General features: G+C 45.6%; 1 protein-coding gene across 7 annotated transcripts in view; it reads left to right on the top strand.

The window, feature by feature from the left end:
• The window catches only part of PDZD2 (PDZ domain containing 2), a 404,920-nt gene that overhangs the window by 180,782 nt on the left and 206,170 nt on the right, over positions 1–17,968 (top strand). Inside the window, exon 1 of one of the 7 annotated variants that reach the window (XM_027520464.1) lies at positions 11,964–12,114. The exons of the other annotated variants lie outside the window; for them this stretch is intronic. The gene's annotated coding sequence lies outside the window, so the exon portion shown is untranslated. Of the gene's footprint in view, positions 1–11,963; positions 12,115–17,968 lie in introns of those variants that run through there. 7 annotated transcript variants of the gene reach the window in all.

Below are 17,968 nucleotides of genomic sequence, written 5' to 3'. Positions count from 1 at the left end.
AGGTTAGCTGAAGTTCATGAATGCTTCTTGTAGAGGGTGGGACTGTTTTATTTTTATACTTAAATAATGAGATGGATTTAGGAAATCATATGGAAGGGAGTAGCTTCTCCACATAAGTGAGCTTACCCCTGGGAAACTTTCAAGATGGTAGGGGAGGGCCACTTTAAGCCCAACTTGTGTGAAGTCTTGACTGGATGGAGTGGGGAGATGAGCTAGGCTGTCGTGAGAGAAGAGGGCAGCGTAAGATATTCTGAAGGCTGTGAAGACGAAAAAATCAAAGTCCATGCTTAAAGAAGTAAAGTGAGAGTCAGCATACACCTTGGAGTGACCAAATGTAAAAGAAGTACAGTAGTTGCTGAGGAGATTTGTGCAGGCGGCCATGGCAGAGAGGGGGTGGGGGGGGATGCGGGGGTCTGGTGATGAGGAATCCAGGGAAATCATTTTTGTAATTAAGGAATTCTCTCCTTCAACAAGCGCCACCAACAGGCTCACCTTTACTGAGAGCTTTATCAGCTGGGTGCACTAAGGCTCCAGAGATGAGTAAATTCCAGTTTCTGCACTCAAGGGACTGATAGTCTAGCAGCGGCAGAGAGCTGTAAACAGAGCCATGCTGGAGTTTTATCTGAGATACAGGGGAAGTGTGGGCCTACAGAGACTCCAGAGGCCAGGCGCCCTCTTGTCTTGCCTGGATTCCTCACCCGTCTCCACGCCTCCATTCCGCTGGCCTCCCTGGAGCCAGTGTGATCATTCTGACATGGAAATCTGTTCATGTATTCCTCCGCTAAAAGCCTTTTAAGAATGAAGCCCAAGCTACTGGCTCACAAAGCCCAGTTTCTCCTCACTCAGCCTGCCCTGGACTTCTCCAGTGGTTCAGTGGTAAAGAATCTGCCTGCCAATGCAGGAGACCTAGGTTCAATCACTGGGTTGGGAAGATCCCTTGGTGAAGGGAATGGCTACCCACTCCAGTATTCTTGCCTGGAAAATTCCATGGACAGAGGAGCCTGATGGGCTACAGTCCATGGGGTTGCAAAGAGTCCCACAGGACTGAGCTACTAACACTTTCACTTTCACTCTGCCTCCAGCCAACCCTGCTTGCAGCCATGTTGAGCTTTTGCGTCCTCAGAGCACAAGAGTCCCTGTCTGCGCTCTGGACTTTTGCACTTGGCACTTCCTCTTCCTGGAGTCTTTTCTTCATTGTGCTAATGCCTGCTCATCCTCAGGGCTCAGCTTCCAGTCACGTCTTCTGGAAGCCTTCCCTGACCTTCCAGGTCTAATTAGGTGTCCCTGATGGACGTAGCAGTTACTCCACACTTCACTGTAACTAACGCCTGTTGCTTTTCTTTTTTAAACACTTTTGGCTGCGCTGCATCTTTAATGCAGTGTGCAGGCTTGCTTCCTCAACCAGGATTGAACCCGCGTGCCCTGCACTGGAAGGCAGATTCTTAACCACTGGACCACCAGGAAGTCCCCGCCTGTTGCTTTATTTGTCCTGTGGCCATCTCTAAGCTCACTGGGCCCATGGCCCGTGCTGCTCAGGTTTTCTCAGCACCTCGTGTCGCCCTTTGCTCAATAAGTCATATCCTAAAGTAAAGTTGTCTGCTAAATTAGACGTTTTCAGGGTTTAGGAAGAGACTTGTCCCGATTATCTTAGGTGACTGGGGGTCTATCAAAAGGATCTCTGCCACGTGCGGGCAACTTGGGGATTCCTCAGCATTCCTAAGGGGAGATGAGTTATCAAGAGAGCCATCGCAGTTGTTTTTTCTTTTTTAATGATTTATTTATTGGCCTGACTAGGTCTTTGCTGCTGCCCTCAGGCTTTCTCTAGTTGCGGTGAGTGGGGTCTACTCTTCACTGCAGTGTGCAGGCTTCTCATTGCAGTGGCTTCTCTTGATGCGAGCACAGGCCCTAGGGTGCATGGGTTCAGTAGTTGTGGCACATGGGCTTATTGTTCCTTGGCATGTGGGATCTTCCCAGACCAGGGATCAAATCTGTGTCCCCTGCTCTGGAAGATTAGTGTTGGAAGATGAACTGGTTTTCTCCAAGAGACCAAGGTAGGGAAGTGTGTGTTGCCTGAGGCAATTGGCTGCTCAACATCATCAGATTCTTTTGTTAAACATCAGTAGCCTCTGATGATCAGGAAAGGCTGAGAACGTTAAGGCCTCAGGGCCAGGTGGCAGGTTACCATGGGAGCAAGTCCTTGCCTCCTGCCACAGGTAGAGCAGGTATTAGCAAGGAAGTGTGGAAATAGTCCCACCGCCTGCTTGTATTACGTTGGGCAGCATCTGCCCTGCTGTTCTTGTAGGTGCTCCAATGGGCCCATTGTAGCAGGCTCACTCTGAAGGGCCTGCAGTAGTCCTCTGACTTTAGAATCACCTGACTTTATCATCAGACCCAGTGACAGAATCCTCCATTAACTGGGGGACCCCACACACATGGAGTCTCACCGATGAAGCAGTACCCCCTGCATTCTTCCAGCTCAGCAGGCAAGGACAGAGGTGTCTGTGCGAACCTTTCTAACCAACTTATCTCATTCCACAGATGGAAAACAGTATTTCTAACCTCCATTTCAGAAACTGCAGAACCTTCTGCTGAAAATTTAGGTAGTGATATTTCAGATGTGTGCTGCTGGGTGTGCTCTGATAAGTACCCTTCAAACGTCAGCTCATGGCCTCTGGAGTGTAGATTACTATTGTCATCACTTGATAGCCTATATCAAAATATTTTAAAATAAATCTCAGATGATACAAAGAATGGATAGGAACTTTCCAGACAAGGAACAAACATCAGCAAAACTCCTGAGTGAATTCACAGGTTAGCTTTTCTTAGTTGATGTGAATTAAGCCCATGTAAATAAACCAGGAGGAACTTAAACATCGAAGATTTTTTTCCCATTAAGGTCCATAGGAGTGGCTTGGCATCTTTTTTCATTTGTACAGTGGGAATAATAATAGTATCTGCCATGTGGGTATGAGGGTAGGAATAAAAGAGAACACAGAGAAAATCTTGGCATGATCCCGATACATAGTAAGTGCCCAATAAACATTAGCTACAATAGTTTTTACTGTTGTTGTTGTCGGTACTAAGACAGTAATAGTGGTTTTCCCAGTGCCTAAACCGATATCTGATTCATAGTAGGCACTCAACAAGTAATTTTAGGAATGAATGTTTTATACTCATTCATTCAACAACTATTTGTTGGGCACCCATATGTGCCAGACACAGTGCTAGGCTCCAGGAATAAGCTGGTAAACAAGGCCACAGTCTATAAGGGTAATCAGACAAGTGAATGGGCAGTGGAGATGCTATTGAAGCTGCAAAGATGGTCTCCAGTGTATTCCAGGGGAGGGTCAGGGTGGGAACCCAGCAGGTGGTGTCCGGAGAGGTGAATAGGAGTTGGTTAAAGGTGAATCCAGAAGGTGGTTAGAGTGCAAAGGACAATCCCAGCTTAGATATGTTTAGGCACCCAAGGCAAGAAAGAACCTATTTTGCTCTTATAGTTCCAGGCAGATAATTTAGTTCAGGTACTTAAGCTTAAAGATGACTAGAAATTCAAGTTAAGTTTTAGATTGTCTCATATACAGTCACACAAAAAATCATTCATGGATTCTGACTGTAAAAGATGAAGAATTCTTAAATTCTTAAGAATTTAAGAAGTAGGTGTTGCCACTCAGTCTGCAGAATGGGAGATAGAAGAATCTTTTGGATTTCCCGTTTGTGTTAATGTGATTTATGCTGTATCCCAGAATGTAGGCTTTTATTCTTGGGTTTCCAGTTCTTGCAACCAATCTTACCGAACCTGTTGAAAGTTTCAAGTAATGACCACATGTCCTTTTTGCTTCCACGGTGTTTTTCAATCCATGTTCTGGAGGAAAGTTCACTTGACTGGGCTTTAGGTAGTGTATGATTGTTGCAGGGGTGGGTGATTGATTTCCCACGTGGAAGAATAAATTCTTCCATGGTCTTCTGCCTGTTCTACTGTATCTTTAGGGTGGAGAATAGAATTAGATGAAGGAGCATTTGTAGACTAATAGCTAAATCACTTGGGAAGCCACCAGTGAGAAGGAGCTGGCCTTTGTCTTAGTTCTCCAGCTCTCCTAGGACGAAATTTAACATCACTTTCATTGGGCTCAGACCCCAGCATTATATTGAGTCTATTTCAGAATTCCTTTCATTGGGCATGGATATTTGAAGGTTCTGGTTCCAGGTTAATTGTGGTGGTTTAGTTGCTAAGTTGTGGCCAACTCTTGTGACCCCATGGGCTATAGCCCGCCAGGCTCCTCTGTCCATGGGGATTCTCCAGGCAAGAATACAGGAGTGGGTTGCCATTTCCTTCTCCAACCAGAACCTCTGCCATGAAAAGACCACACTCTCAAGTGTTTTCAGTGAAGTATCTTAGAACTCCTATATTCACTTACCCATTTATCCAAAGGTTTACTCAACAAAGATTTACTGAATACCTCCAATATGCACAGTACGAAAAATAAGGAAAGGGAAGAGAATGGAAACCTTTATTTTTGATACATTTTTAATAGCTTGTAGCAGAGTGTCTCAACCTTGGCACTCTTGCTACTGATACTTTGGATGGATAATCCTTTATTGTGGGGGCCTGCCCCATGCTTTTAGGATGTTTAGCAGTATTGTTGGTCTCTATCCACTAGATGCCCATAGTGCCCCCCCACACACACACAGTTGTGACTATCAAAAATATCTCCATACATTGCCAAAGGTCCCTTGGGGGTCAAAATAGCTGGTGGTTGAAAATCACTATCTTACAATATCAGACATCATCCCGTATTGTATCCTTCATATACATTGTCCCATTTAATCTCCCCTTTTCAGCAAGCCCTTGAGGATTATAGTTTGAATATGAGAATAGGAAGTGTTACATGATTACCTAGAGTCCCATGGGTAATAATTATGAGATTTGGACTTTAGTTCTAGATCTTCCCTATTCTTCTGTATCCCCAGACTGCCATGCAACACACAGTCCTGACTCCAAGAAACTTAAGATCTATTGGATTTGCTTGGTTATTTCCATAAGATGGTACAAAAAAATTTGAACGAACTTTTTGGCCAAACCAATAGTTGGAGAGATGTGTTATGAGTCAAGTCACGGTTGTGTTCACTGCAGAATAAGTGATGTGAGCACGCAGGAGAGAGGTGCATTAGGAAAGTCAAGGATCGCATCCTGCAGAGATTAGAATGCTCTTTGAATATTTATGGGCAAATATTTCGATTTGGATAGTAATTTTTTTGTTGAGCAGTGACAAGAGTTAAGATTTGGACAGGTAGCATCAAACAGCAATTAAGAGCAGGTGCTGGTTCCAACTGGAATCTGAGCTCCAGCTCCTCTGCTTACTAGTTGCGTGACCTATGAGCTAATTAGGTAATCTTTTGGCTCAGTTTTGTTTTTGATGGGTTGATAATAATAGTACATATTCTTAAGCCCCTGGGGGGAGGGCATGGCACCCACTCCAGTATTCTTGCTTGGAAAATCCCATGGACAGAAGAACCTGGGGAGCTATATTTCATAGGGTCGCAAAGAATCTGACACAACCGAAGTGACTTAGCACACATTCTTAAGATTATAATACGAATTTAACGAGTTAATATGTAAAGGGCTTAGAAACAAGACCCAACATCCAGTAAGTGCTCAATAGATGCTGACTACTTAGTATTTGATTCTGTTGGACTTCAAATAATTTAGAATCTATATGGTAAATAATGGGAGTTTTGAATCAAGGCCTGCACAGGTATTGCAATCCCCCTTCCAGTGTTCATGGAAAATCATAAATTGGTTATCTTTGGGTCAGAAACCAGTGTCTGGTTCTAGAGCTATTCCTGAAGGACCTGTTCTCATGGCTCAACATCTTTGTGGGGGCTTTGGAGTTGAAGCATCTAAGACATCTTTCCAACATCTTTCATTCAAAAGGAGAAAGAGGCAGCTTGAGGATCTGTTCAGACATTCATTCACTCACCCATCCATTCAGTCATCACTGACTGAGTATCTTTTTTATTCTAGGCATCATGTTTCTATTAACTACATCTGGAACGCCAGTAAGTCACCCCTCTGCCCATGTGTTGGCTGAAAGTTTATTGGAATTGTCACTGTTTAGTTTTAAGACAATTCAAAGTTATTTCTGTGGCTTGTGTTACAATCCTGAGGTTTCTTCTTGTGTTCCACTTGGTACCACTGCTGGGCTTTTTATTTTGTGGAGATCTGATGGCCCTGGATGTGGTTGGGGATCTTCTCCTGGGAATTTCCTCTTTCTTCCCCTCTCCAGCTTTTTATAGCTACATAAGGTTTAGATCTGCTCACAAACACTTGGGTAATTATGCCTCTCTCTGTTTATAAACTCAGGATAAATTGTCCTAATGGGAAAATATCTGTCCTTTGCCGTAGTTTGGATCAAGGCTTTTAATTTTTTGTTTGTGTGTGGTTCGTTTGCCTTTCTAAAAATCATTTTGATGTCTGTTTCACTTATGAATCATCTATTGCTGATATACAACAGCACTCAGTAAACCCCACTAAAAATCTATTCTTGATCTATAAGTAGTTGATGCTGGGAAAATGCAGCTCATACATATGCCTTTCTCATGGATACTGAATTAAAGGAAACAGTTGGATTTTAAGATTCTTAGGGAACATCTGATAAGAGGCCCATAGAAATGACCCACCAGAGCTTTGATCACCAGCATGCTGGAAAAACACAATTCAGCTCAATTTGCTTTAAAGCATCAAAGTCATAATGCATTTGTATTCGTTCATTTAACAGTCATGAGACATCTACTATGAGCAAAATTAGACTATAGATGAATAGCTAGGTATTTCTTATTAATAAAATAGATAGATTTTGATTAGATTTTTAGCTTTGTGGGAGACAGCAAAGCATACTTCTGATCAGAAGGCAAAATCAGCCCTTCCTCTATACTGGGAAAAAAACAACTATGTTTCCCAGGCTATGTAAACTTGTGGAAGACTTGGTTTTTAATCACTTTGCACCAACAAGAATAGATGCTTCCTTTGCAATGTTTCCTCCCTCCCAAGAGCTAAAACTAATCAATGAGAGGCAGTAGTGTAGTGGTTAAGCATACCCTTTTGAGTCAGATTAAATAGGTTTGAATTGGGACTCCAACATTTACCAGCTGTGTTACTTAATCTCATTGTGTTACTTAACTGTGTTACTTAACTCAGTTTCTTCGTGTTAGAATAAGGCTAATAATTATATCTACTTCACAGGGATACTGAAAAAATTAATGAAATAGGCAACCTACATAAAGTAGCTAGCACAATGCCCAATATAATTGTAGGAAGAGTTTAATTCATAGCTATTATTATCATTGTCATCATCAACTAATATTTGTGTGCTCATTAAACAAAAAGGAATGCTGTCCTGGGGCTTCCCTGGTGACTCAGTGGTAAAGAATGCACCTGTTAATGCAGGAGACTCGGGTTTGATCCCTTCAGTCGGGAAGATCCTCTGGAGAAGGAAATGGCAACTGCTCCAGTATTCTTGCCTGGAGAATTGCATGGACAGAGGAGCCTGGTGGGCTACAGTCCTTGGGGATCGCAAAGAGTCAGACATGGCTTAGCAACTAAACAAAAACAATGATGTCCTATATATAGAAACAATATAGAGGACTGAATCTATAAAATATGCTTACCAGTGTCAGAAGTTGAGTGTATTTTTAGAGATACCACCCAATAAACCAGAAAGGATAACCTGGGCACATCTGGGATTTCAATCCAGGACGTCTCCCACCCAAAGTGAAAATCATACCCCTAGACCAACGAGCCACCCCTCAACATTCAGGAAACTAAGATTATGGCTTCTGGTCCCATCACTTCATGGCAAATAGGGAAACAATGGAAACAGTGACAGACTCCTTTGGGGCTCCAAAATCACTGCAGATGGGGACAGCCACCATGAAATTAAAAGACACTTGCTCCTTGGAAGAAAAGTTGCGACCAACCTACACAGCATATAAAAAGCGAAGACATTACTTTGTCAACAAAGGTCTGTCTAGTCAAGGCTATGGTTTTTCCAGTAGTCATGTACAGATGTGAGAGTTGGACTATAAAGAAAGCTGAGTGCCAAAGAATTGATGCTTCTGAACTGTGGTGTTGGAGAAGACTCTTTGAGAGTCCCTTGGACAGCAAGGAGATCCAACCAGTCCATCCTAAAGGAAATCAGTCCTGAATATTCATTAGAAGGACTGATGCTGAAGCTGAAACTCCAAAACTTTGGCCACCTGATGTGAAGAACTGACTCACTGGAAAAGACCTAGATGCTGGGAAAGATTGAAAGCGTGAGGAGAAGGGGACGACAGAGGATGAGATGGTTGGATGGCATCACCAACTCAATGGACATGAGTTTGAGTAGGCTCTGGGAGTTGGTGATGGACAGGGAAGCCTGGCATGCTGCAGTCCATGGGGTTGCAAAGAGTCGGACACGACTGAGTGACTGAACTGAACTACCCAATAAACAAAGGTCTGATGAGATGTGCGAATATGTTTGAAGAGAGAATTGTATTCTCACAGCACCCTGTTTCTGACTTAGGGAACATGGATCTTAGGACCACTGCCCCCCACATTAATGGGGTGATGAGAACTACTGCAGCCCTAGAAGGAAAGGAAAGGAGTTCTCCAGCCTGGCTTCTGCTGAAACATGGAAGGAAGCCTATCTCTAGGATGGAGTCTGAGAGGTGAAGACTGCACAGTGATGTCAATGTCAAGTCAGTTACCATTAGCATCAAACATGTCCTCTTTGCGTCTGACCCACATTTTAATGTTGCATTTTGAGTCTTACCTCTTCTGTCTTCTGTAGAGATGAACAACAGCTGGTCGGTGTCCTCTCTATAATAACCTTTCAAATGGGAGGGGAAGACTGTTAAGTTTGCCTTTAGGCACTTTTTCACTCTAGACTAAACAACTCCAAATCCTTTAACCTTCCCTCATAGGTTCTATTTTCTCTCTCTTTAATCATTTTGGTTTTCTTCTGGACCCTTTCCAGTGTCTCCACTTTGCCCTTAAAATAAGGGGCCTCAGACTGGACCTACCATCCTATTAAGGATCTGTCTGCTGCCAAATTCTTTATCATGGGGGAGGGAGATATGGGGATATACTTTCCTTTCATGTCAGACTCCCACCAAGCAAATTCACCCCGCTGTTGTATTGCTTATTTCTTATCAGTACAACACACAGATTCCTTTTAAATAACACGATCTGCTGTGATCCTCACATCTTTGTCAGTTTTTCTCCAATCTAGATATTAAGCCCCTTTTATGCCTGTCATTTGATCATTACCCCTCAGGATACTACTTTTGTAATCAGCCGTCACGCTGAACTTGAAACTTTTTCATGAAACATTTCCTTCATGTGTTGAAGCCAATTTGGATTCTCCTAGCATATCAGTAATTCCCACTGCAATTAATATTATTTGTAGACCCTGGGTGTGCTCAAAGCAATTTTAAGTATTATTTAAACCAGAGCTAGGGTAAAATTGGAGGCCATGTTTTAAGCACCCTTTTGTTTACTGAGCCATTGATCTCTTTTCCAGTCTGCAGTGAAACCCGGTGAGGAAAAGACAGACCAGATCGTATCTTTCTGGCTTGCTGATGAGAATGTCATATGCATTCAAAAGCTTTCCTGAAATTAAGATATTGTACAGATGTGGTCAAATTTTAATTCTCAGCACATACACACCCTAAACTGAGCTTAGGCACAGAGTTGCTGGGGGAAGAGGGAATATTTATTTGCATTATGCTTAAAATCATGGATTTCCTTTAAACAGCATTGATTTGCACATCATAAATTACATACCAGATGGAAGGAGTAGAGAGAGTTAGAGGAAAACTGGAAGTGGAGAAAGCAATCAGAAGGAAAAAAGGGAGCCCTTCTGAAATTATTATTAGAAGATTATTCAATTTGAACCTAATTCCCATAAAATTTATCAGATATGGAGATGCCACATAAAAGTATGCTAATGAATCCACCAGGACTACCAACTTCTGGCAGAAGAGAGGGGAAAGGGAAGTGGGGAGGAGCTAACATTCACTGCAACCTTTAGAATATATTGTAAGGCAGTCACTTTCTGTTAGAGACTTTTGATACACTTGGCTTTACCTAAAATCATCAGTCTAACTTGCTTTGACCCAGGAATTACAATATTTTGAGGACTGGCTTGCGAAAGCTTGTTCTTACTGGCACATGTACTGTTCTCTTAATGTCCATTGTCACTGTTGGTTGCAGTGCCCATCCTTCCTTGAGATATCCTTTATCCTGGGGTCTTGTTTCCTTCTAGTATTTCCAAAGGAGGCATGTCTCTGGGTTTGCTGTTGTGCCAACCGGAAGGAAGCAACTGGGGGTGATTTCAGGGGGGGTGATTATGATCAGTACTTACCATGTGCTCTGTGGGCTGCTTCCAAGAGTGGGCAGATGTCCAGGGGAGCCTGGACATGGGTTGGCCCCTCCCAGGCTCTCATTACCCTTTCCAGTGGCAATAATGATACTGAGAACTGAAGCTTTCTTTTGCCTGCTCCTTTTTAATTAATTGCTTTGAATTCTACCAGATTTGTCCATTGAAGAACTGTGGGACACCCAGGAAGTGAACGATAGCTTAGAGATACAGGGGTGGGGAGCCAGACTGGGGGCAAGATTCTGGCATGAACCCCATGGGGTGGGGTGGAGTGTGTGTGCCTGTGTGGCACGCAGCTTCAGGCTGTAGGGAGATTTGTGCCTTGCGACCACAGGAGGTCCCCAGATCTGTCCTTCCTCCTGGGAGCTCCAGCCTGGATCACTTCCGAAGCCAGGTGAAAACGTGCTTTGAGCAGAAGTTCCTTGATGGTTTGAGGTTTGGCACAGCGATGCTTTTCGTTTTCAACAAGTGTTCCAAGGGGGAAAAAGGAATAGAACACAATTGAAGTTTTGAAAAGCAACCTCTTCACGCAATGAAATGTGGGGCGACCCCATCCCCCTCCACGGGCCCTCACCCTTGCTCTAAGAAAAGCAAACACTGTTTTCCTGTCTTATTTGTATTCCCATTAATTTAAGACAGGAAGCCCTCAGTGGGTGTGATGTAAACAATTCAGCCTCGTGGGTCGGGCTTCCTCATCAGTTTGCAGCTGGAGAGATGTCTGCACCGCCCGAGCCCATTCATGCCTCTCCCGGGGATGGCTCGTTGACTGAACCCCGCAGAAGGCGGGAGGGGCGCGGGAGCCCGAGAAGGTATAAAGGAAATGCTTCAGTTGTGCAGTCACCGGCGGTTGTAATTCAGCAGTGGTAAATTTGGTTTCTCCAGCAGAAATAATCTCACTGCAGCTTTCTGGAAAGTTGCCTGCTAGATTGCCCAGTGCGATGGTTGTTGATTCTGGTGTGGGGCTCCCCCTCACCCCACCCCACCCCCAGTAAGGACCCATGCTGCCGCCGATTATGAAACGGAGCGGTTATGAAATGAATTGATGTCGGGGAGCTGGAGCTCCTCGCGGCGGCTGGAGGGAGAACTTTTGACCGGGCGAGGGTTATCTGGGTGGGGCGTTTTTCTCCTCAGACCTGCTCCCAGTTACCGCTGGAAGCTCCGGAGCAAGTTGACATAAATAAAAGGTGTCTGCATCAGAAACCCCAAACTCCCCGAATTCTCCCCGGTGCAGTTTCCTTTTCCGACTGGGAGGGGTTGGGGGTGGGGGGAGTGACCGGGGAAGGGGTTCTGGAATGCCGTGGAGTTTTGACAAGTGAGCCAGGGGAGTGACGAGGCCAGCCGGGATTCCATTACAGTCTTTTTCAAAACCTCCCAAGCCGGGCTGGCGGAGGGGGATCCTCCCGCAGACCTGCCGCGCTCGGAGCGGGGCGCTCGGGGCTCCCCGCGGCAACCGTGCTCCGGAAGGGCCGTCGGGGGGCGCGCAGGGGGCCGGCTTCCCGGGCGGGGCGCGCGCGCTGAGCGGCCCCGCCCCGCCCCGCCCGCGCCCAGCAGGTGATTAGGCTCCGGCTCGGCCCCGGGGTGTGCGAGCCCCGCCCTGGAGCGAGGATTACCCGGGGCCGGCTGCTCCCGACCGAACCTCAGCTGAAGACGTCGAGAGGAGATCCCCCGCCCCGCGAAGGTGACTTCAGAACTGGAGGTAGGAATCTGCTTTAGCAGACAAAAACCTCAGGCGTCCTCCATCCGATCCGGCTTTGGGGTGCCGACTGAGGCTGCCTGAGGGGGTGTGGAAATTGAGCCCCAGCCTCCTCCGAGAAACACCCGCCGCCGCCGAACGGCCGCGGCGCTCATCTCGCAGACCCCTTGGGTGTCGTGTTTTCGATTTGGGGGATTTGCGTGTTTATGGATGGTTTGTGCTCCTTGGGAGGAGTACCCGACGAGGAACTGGTTTGTCAATTACTAGACGGAAGGAGGCGCCCTGAGTGTGTGTATGTGTGTGTGTGTGAGCGGCGGGGTGGGGGGGGGGGGAACGAGGGACAAGTCCGGGGGTCTCCAGAGCCAAGATCCTGACAGTCACGGCGGAAAAGCTGTGCTGTTGAAGTCCAGGAAGGGAGAGAGGATGTCCAGCAACCAGGCATCTGTTAACGCTGCCCTCATCCCCCTGCTTCTCGCTACGGCCAGCAGGGAATGAGTCTGGGTACAGCATAGCTGCCGCTCCTGCCAGCAGGAACTGTTTATGATCCCTCAAGTGCTTATAATCGCCTTTGGGGACAGATCTTCGCCCTGAACGACTAAACAGTCTACTTGGACAACTCCCCCACCCCTAATTCACAAAATGTTTTGATTGTCTCATCCACCAATCAAAGGTTTTCAAGATGAGGGCTTTTGGGAAAGAGAATGACATTTTCTGTCCTGTCACAACTCTCATAAGCAGTTTGTAAACACTAGGACAAATTCAGTCAAATTTTGTCTGATGAGATGGGGTTGGTAAAGAAGAGGGAACTACAGCTGTCACCCTGGGAACCACTTCTGGGAAGAATAGATTTCTGTGAATGTAAATAGTAAATGCTTTTCGTAAAAATAGGTCAGGCTGAGTTTTATATCATAAGGGGGATGGCATAAACTCTAATGGAGAAGTATCTTTAAACACACACAAAATACAGTACTTTCAGCCTTTAGCCTTTGCATTCCTGTACTGTTTTGCAACTGTACATTGACTTTGCAGATGAATTGAAAAGGTACAAGGGGATCTGCCTTTGTGCTTATTCGCTGTTGTGTCCGACTCCTTTCGACCCCATGGACTGTAGCCCACCAGGCTCCTCTGTCCATGGATTTTGCAGGCAGGAATATTGGAGCAGGTTGTCATTTCCTACTCCAGGGGATCTTCCTGACCCAGGGATCGAACCTGTGTCTCCTGCATTGGCAGGCGGATTCTTTACCATTGAGCCACATGGAAAGCCCCACAAGGGATTTTCTCTACCGCCGTATGCTAATCTGGCAGTTAATCTCACTAACCTGTAGAAGGCCACAGCCTCTTTTACTGAGGTGTTAACAAGGCCCACGTACAGTTAATTGCTTTCAGGGCTGCTGGTCAAACCCATTGTCCCTCCTGTACTGCCTCTGGGATCCACAGGTAGGTGGGCTTTAGGAAACCAGGCCTGTGCCAGGCTCTAAAAAAAAGTCCTCAGAGACTGCTACACAGAGAAGAAACAGAAATAAGATGCACCAGGTAAACTGATGGGGAAACCAGTGTGGACTCAGGGTTTCACGCTTGCCCACGCCCTTTCAGCCTTGAGCTCTGTGAGCTGGTGCAGCTGAGCGTAATTGTCTGAGGAGACAGAGTCAACTTCTTCTAACCCATGGGGGAAGGAAGACAGCCTGCCTAAAGAGCAGCAGGGTGTCCCCAAACCGCCTTTCTGCTTGCCTTCTTTATTCTGTAAGTTGACCAACCACACGCTTGACCCACACAGCTCCCTTTAATCCCGTATTCCTACTAATCTCAATAACTCAGGCAGGTCACACTCAGGAATTGTTTCCTTGAAGGGGAAGAGTGACCCCATTCCTGCCTGTTTCGTGGGCCATCGAGTTCTTGTCGCACCTGCTTTGCCAGGTGCTCAGCCTTTGCTGCCTTTAGCATCAACTCTTCTTTCTCTGTCTCTCAGAGGTTTCACCAAATACCTCTGCTGCTTAGAGAAGCAGGTTCTCCTGATCTCTGCCTGGGATTTCGTTCTGGAATCTGATTCATTGCCTCAGCTTCCTTTCCTTCCTTATCAAAGCTATTCATAGACATAATTGTAAAGCCATATATTTCTAGAAGGCTTATACATAGAAACAGCAGTTATTTGACCCACCCCTCACTAACCTTAGCTTCTGTGCCCCAGAGACAAGAGCTTCAACTTTGCCCATGTTTCTAAATAGTAGGCGTGTCCCGTTCCACCTGGTTCATCCCTCTGGCTGAGCCTTCTGGTCTCCTTCACTCTGGAGTTGCTGCCAGAGGCACAGCTGTCATCCTGGAATTCCTTATCACAGCAGGGGTTCATTTGCTCTTCATGTGACATCCCTTGTGTTTTAGACCCACGTCTTCCTTCTTTGCTTCGGCTCTCTTGCTGGTAACATCTTCTAGTAGTTCTGAGAAAGACTGCCTGGGAAATAAGTTTTGAGATCTTCAAAGTTAGATTAATAGTTTCCTAGGGGTGTGAGCTCTGTGTTGGAAGTCTGTTCCTGAACTTGGGATGCTTTGTTCTTCCAGGTTCAGTATAGCCATTGAGGTGTCTGTCATTCTGGCTCCTGAGGCTTTGAATATACTCATTTCCCCTTCTCTGATTTTCTTGTCTTTGTAATGTCCTTGCCCTCTGTAATGAAATCTCATTCAGTACACCTTGCTGTGTCTTTTTTTTTTTTTTTATCAATTTACTTGGCTTTCAGTGGACCTTCTCAATCTGAAAATCGTGTCCTTCAGTTCTGAACTGTTTTATGGAATATTAAAGTGATTTCTGTCCTCTTCTGGAACACATATTAAGTTGAAATGGGGCCCTCATACGTTGAATCTCTAATTTTCTTACTTTTTCCCTATGTTTTCTCCTTTTTTAAAAAAGTTCTACTTCCTGGGATATTTCCTCATTTTATCTTCCAACCCATGTATTGAATTCCCATGTCTGTCATCAAATTTCTTGTTTCCAAGAGCTCTTTAAAAACCTCAAATTTTCTTTTTATAACCTCCTGTTCTCGTTTCATAGATGAAAAGCTTTTCAACCCTCAACTCTCGTCAAGGATCACAGTGGCAGTTTCTTTGAAGTGTCCCTCTGTTCCCTGTGCTGTTTGTTTTCCTCTGATTTCCTCTTAGTTTTTGTTTTGGAATCTGTTGCATGTTAAAGGCTTTGCTCAGATGTCTGAGGATCCTGGAACTGACTGCTGGGAAGTTAACTGGAAGGTCTGCACGCCTGGATGGAGCTGACACCCAGGATCAGCTCCACCTTACCAAGAAAGAACATTAGAACAGTGTTTTAGAACCTGGAACAATTCCTGGCATACAGTAAACTTTCCATTTAAGTTGCCCAAGTATTTGAATGATGTTGGGTCTTGCTAGGGCTCAGGTAGTAGTGATTACGAAGAGCGCCCCAGGTGAGTCCACATGTGCGGCCAGCCGTAGGATTATCCTGCTGAGGGATTTTATTGGAGGATTCCCACCTGTGGGTGGAAGGGCTTTCCCTCAAAGGAAACTGAAGAGAAATCCCCATGCCCAGGGGAATTGGTGGCTGCTGCATTCTATGAGCCAGACTCAGATGGAGACCAGGAAGCCAGCATTTGGTATGGAACCTTCTCCCATTTCCCTGTTTCTAAGCGTACCCCTTCTCTGAGTTACATTGAAGTGTCTCTGAGTCCATAGTCACTCTGATTCAGCAGAGCAAACAGGTTGCAGAATGCAGGCAGTCACTTTGGAGCCGGGGTGAGAGGGGAGACCCAGGGTCTGACAGCTTCTGGCACAGATAGCCAGCTCTAATGTTTTGGGGCCCCTGACCCCCTCAGTGCCTGGTGTCCCAAATTCCAGAGACCCTGGAGCTCTGCTTCCGGGCTTCCCATCCTGCTGCGCTAGGTTTCAGCTTTCTTCCGTCTGCTAAGTCAGTTACCTTGGGTTAGACCACTTTACAGATTCCAAAATTTTGTTGCATTGTTTCTTTTTATCTTTAAGAGTTTAGCAAACCTGTCCTGCCCCGCCCAGTTTAAAAAACTTTTCTCTCATTTCAGTCCATCACAGTTTACTGGCAAGTGACTCTCCCTTCTCCTCTCAGTTCTTCTGTTTTTACACCCCTCTGCTGCGGGTGCCCCCTTGGGACAGAATACTAATAGGCCACGATGTACTGTCAGCTCAGCAGTGATCATTAAAGATGTCCAGGCCCTGGATAGAGTGGTTCTTGGGCATTTATACCAGGTATGTTAGCATCTTCTCTATCAGGTCAGTGATTCTTCTTCTTGGTATGTGTGAAGCATAAGGCAGAAGCATTTCTGAATGGGTTTGATGCTGTGGCTTACCAGAATTCTATCTTTGAGAATAACTGTAGAGCATGCTAACTCCTGAAATACATTCATGTTCATTTCTTCCTTTGGTCCTGGCCAGAAGCCTGTTGCAGACTCAGTGGTCACATGGACCTGATAGCGTCCGTTATGTGAGATGATTCGTGGACTTCATTTGTGGTACCTCCATCCCACACTCCAGGGATGCGTATAGGAAAGAGTATGTGATCCAGGTCTGGGCAGTGAGGTGTGAAGGAATGTCTCTTGCGGAGCTTCTTGCGGGAGGTCTGCTCATTACCAAAAAAAAAAGACACACAAAACAAACGAACCTTTTGCTTTCTTGGCGCATTGCTGTCTAGAACTACTGGAGGCATCTTGCCACCAGCCTTAGGAGAGAGCAGATCCCTGAGTGTCCTCAAGAAGCACTGTATTTCTCCATGCTTCCCATCCTGTGAGATGATGAATTTCCTCCTTGTTCAAGCCGTTTGGAATTGGGGTTTGGTATCATTTGCTGCCAAGCTAACGCAGGTGGATATTGATCTACACGCCATCTCATTTCCAAAAGGAGTTAAGCACACCCTGGGCTCACCTTACGGAAGATCTGAGCTGCCTGATTCCTCATTCTGATTCCAGGGAGGATTCTTCTCTACTCTGGTGATTTCCAGGCAGATGAAAGTAATTTTATTCTCTCTTCCAACTTCAAAGGAAAGAATAACCAATGAGACAGTTGGAGGGGAAAAGAGGATTCCTTTGCTTTGGAGATTGCTACCCAATCCCAGCCAGAGAACTTTTTGGGGCTGTCACAGAAATGAAGACTGTTCTTAAAATCATGAGGTCACGAGGACACCCCACGTACTGCAGCCTGTGACAAGCCAAGCGCTTATTACCACTCACCCCTGCAGTGGTTGGGACTGGCAGGCCTGTTTGCACACTTGGTATCATTTCCTCTGTCTTCCACCCTTTGTCTTTTGTGCATCCCAGACTTGGGGAAGCTTGTAAGATGAAATAAACTCCGGAAGTGCTCAGTGGAATGCAGGAAAAAGTAGACGGACTGTTCCAGTTTTCTCCAGTCTGACTCAAGTGCAATGACTCTCTTCTCTTTTTATGAACGGGAGGCCCTCCTAATCTCTTCCATTCCCAGTTCAATGTTAGCCCGAAGGGAAGGCTTCGATTGCCCTCAGCATTATACCATCATGTTCCTGTTTGTATCTGCATCCCTCACCAAACCAAGACTGTAAGGATGGGCACTTCATATTGTGCCACGCACTATTACAAGCTTTAACCTGTGAACTTAACCTCACAATGATCCTATGGAGAGGGTACCATTATTATTCCTGTTTTACAGTGGAGATGACGTGAGGCACACGGTATTTTAGGGAAATTGCTCAAGGTTGTCCAGCTTTTCAGGAGTGAAGCAGAGATTCAGACGTTGGCAGTCTGGTTCTGTGCTATATAACATGTATGCTTCATGCTAATAATTCATCATTACAGCTGGAACACCCTTACACCATCTGTAGTATACAATAGGGATTCAGCTGTTA

The sequence above is a fragment of the Bos indicus x Bos taurus genome, chromosome 20, assembly GCF_003369695.1.
Source record: "Bos indicus x Bos taurus breed Angus x Brahman F1 hybrid chromosome 20, Bos_hybrid_MaternalHap_v2.0, whole genome shotgun sequence".
NCBI classification, from domain to species: domain Eukaryota; kingdom Metazoa; phylum Chordata; class Mammalia; order Artiodactyla; family Bovidae; genus Bos; species Bos indicus x Bos taurus.
Note: the sequence above shows the minus strand (reverse complement) of the source record. Positions and strands in the feature narration are given on the sequence as shown.